This window comes from Cervus elaphus, chromosome 24 (genome assembly GCF_910594005.1).
Source record: "Cervus elaphus chromosome 24, mCerEla1.1, whole genome shotgun sequence".
Taxonomy (NCBI): domain Eukaryota; kingdom Metazoa; phylum Chordata; class Mammalia; order Artiodactyla; family Cervidae; genus Cervus; species Cervus elaphus.
In genome coordinates, this window is record NC_057838.1 from 33,575,294 (window position 1) to 33,578,364 (window position 3,071).

At 39.7% G+C, this 3,071-nt stretch overlaps 1 non-coding gene across 1 annotated transcript; it reads right to left on the reverse strand.

The window, feature by feature from the left end:
* Window positions 1-1,309: 1,309 nt before the first annotated feature.
* On the reverse strand, window positions 1,310-1,382 carry TRNAG-CCC. The gene has a single exon. It is a non-coding gene; the product is annotated as a tRNA-Gly (tRNA).
* Between the last annotated feature and the right edge of the window lie 1,689 nt (window positions 1,383-3,071).

The following is a 3,071-nucleotide window of genomic DNA, read 5'->3' on the forward strand; positions in this document are numbered from 1 at the left end:
GAACTGAATACCTAAATATTTTATCTTTGTTGTTGTGACCATTGTAAATGGCTTTTTGTTTTTATTGTGCCTTTTAACTGGTCATTGTTTGTGTATATGAGCCTATTGATTTCTGTAAGTTAGTTTTATATCCTGCTGTATTATTGAATTATTTTATTGTTTAAATTAGTTTTATTGTTGAATCAGTTGGCTTTTGCCATTATATCATTATACCATCTGCAAGTATAGTTTTACTTCTTGTTTTCCAGTTCTTACGACTCTAATTGCTTCCTCCTATCTGATTGCATTGGCTGATACCTCCAACAAGGTGTTCAATATGTAGTAGCAGAGACAGTGGGCATACTTGCCATATACTTCACTGTAGTGGGAATGTCTTTAATGTTTCCCAATTAAATAAAAAGCCGGCTTTGGGACTGAAGTATTTTTTACTGTGTTAAGTTTAATGGATTATGGTACCTCATAGCTTAAGTACAGTATGTTGGAAATTGCATTTTCAATGGTGGGTGTCAGAAGACCTAGAGATTCTCAGGCTAATGGGAAGGAAGTAATTTTTCAAACTATCTTTTTAAAATTTATTTTTGGCTGCAATATATCTCCACTGCTCCACACAGGCTTTCTGTAATTGTGTGGATTGGGAGCTACTTTCCGTTGAAGTGCTTGGGCTCCTCGTTGAGGTGGCTTTTCTTGTTGTGGAGCACAGGGTCTAGGTACATGGGCTTCAGTAGTTGTAGCACGTAGGCTCAATAGTTGTAGCTTGTGGGCTTTAGATCACTGACTCAGTAGTTGTGGTGCATGGGCTTAGTTGGTCTGTGGCACGTGGGATCTTCCCAGATCGGAGATCAAACCCATGTCTCTTGCATTAGTAGGCAAATGCTTAACCACTAGACTACCAGAGAAGCCCCTGTGAAGCTGATTTAAAATAATAAGTCATACATACTTTCAACTGATATATAAAAGAAAAACTCTTGAAAGAATTGTTGCTGGAAAACATGGCTTCATAAGTCACTGTCTTTTCCTTCGATGAGGGTCTCTGTACAGAATATGGAAGGGAGCACAGTTTTAATAAAGTAAACTCTGAGAGTTGTGTGGTTGTCTGTTACATGTGGTAGCCTCCAGTAAACCATGCCACCAGAGTTAAACCTTAGAAGTGTTGTCAACATCTGCTTTTTCTTTTTAATTTATTTTGCTATGCTGGGTCTTAATAGCAGCATGTGAGATCGTCTATCTCTGTGCAGAATCTTTAGTTGTGACATGTGAGATCTTTTTAGTTGCAGCATGCCAACTCTTAGTTGCAGCATGTGGGATCTAGTTCCCTGACCAGGGATTGAACCTGGGCCCCCTGCATTGGGAGTGCAGAGTCTTAGCCACTGGACTACCAGGGAAGTACCTTTTCACTGAATTTGTAATAAACTCTTTTGAAATTCTTCTGATGTGTCTTAGCCACATGTGACTGAAACTTCTCTCTCCAAGGTCCATACATTCTTTGTTACTAATTCCACTAGATGTCTTTTAGTCTTCATCTCATTTGGCCCGTGGGCAGCATTAGACACTCTTGACCACTTCATTTTTGAAAGTTTTTCTCCTTTTTATTAATTTAAATCATAATCTCCAAATTTTCTTTTGTGTTTTAGAAAGCTTTTTATCAATTTCTTTAGGAGTAATCTGATCTTCTGCCTATCATTTAATATGCAAATTCCTTAGGATTCTCTCTAGATTTCATTTGACATTTAATTAATATATATTGAGCTTACTATGTTCCCGTTACTGTTCTAAGTACTTGGGATACATTAGCAAACAAAGCAGATAAAACTTCCTTCTCTTAGAGAAAATTTTAAGTGTCCACATAATAAAACAAATCATTATAAAACTAGATGTTAATAAGTGCTTTAGAAAAGAAAATAAGCTGAGCAGGAGGGTAGGGAGTATGCGGAAGGGGTGGTGGGAATTTAAAGGAAGAATAGATCAGTGTAGGCTTTTCTGAGATATTTGAGCAAAGCCTTAAAAAAATGTAGAGAAACTGACATGTGGGTACCTAGCAAAGCATGTCTGACAAAGACCCAAAGGCAAGGAGCCAGCCTGGGGTGTTTGAAGACAGGAGAATGCCCCCCATGGTGGTTTGCAGTGAACCCTGGAATTTGAGGTCAGAAGAACAATGGGCCCCAGATCCTGTGGTCCTCGTAAGCCATTGCCATGACTTGGTCTTTTCTTAGGGAGATGGGTGTAGCCTCTGGGGAGTTTTGAGGAAAAGAATCGGTCATCAGAAGGGCCACTCCAGCTACTGAATTGAGAAAGAATGGAGATGGCAGGAATGGCAGCAGGCTCTGAGAGAGAGGCCGCCCAAAGGGAGCTGATAGAAACCAAGAAGAGCAACTCTCTCTTCCTACTCGAGACACTTTTCTTGAACAATGTGAGGTACTCCTACTGCCGTGGTTCTAATGATCATTCATGGGCTGATGCTCTCAAGTCTAATTTTTCCAGCCCAAATCTCTCTCTTGAGTTTCAGTCTCACATATCCAAAGATCTACTGGTCATCTCTCTTTCATTGTGCTGAGGGTGCCTCAGGCTGCCCTTTATCATCTAAAATGTTCATCTCCTCCTGCACTCCATGTATTTCACTACTGAAGGCATGAGGCCACACCTCTTATTAAAGGCTCTGCCTTTAAGAGGCCATTGCTAACTTGTGTTAGTGGACAATCTGTGCTGGCCCTTAAAATGCTTTGGGTTCCATAAACACATCATTATTATGGTTTTGTTGATCAGATTCTCTGCCTATAATGCTGACTTGAAGAATTGAGCATAGCATAGGTGGGTTTTAACTAGGATGATGGGGTGATTCTTTAGAAGATGGTTCAGGATAGGGTGCTATAGAGGTCAGGTGTTGAATACTCAGGGGACAGAGGGTCAGAATGAGAGTGGATTCTTTATATTTTGCAGTTCGGACCAATAGGGGCTTTGACATTGGACAGATAATTCTGACCATCATTTTTGTTACAAATAGTAAACTTACCATGTAGCCAGTACACAAGAGTTAAGGCTCCATAGATATTACAGAATTATAAATTGTGAATTCA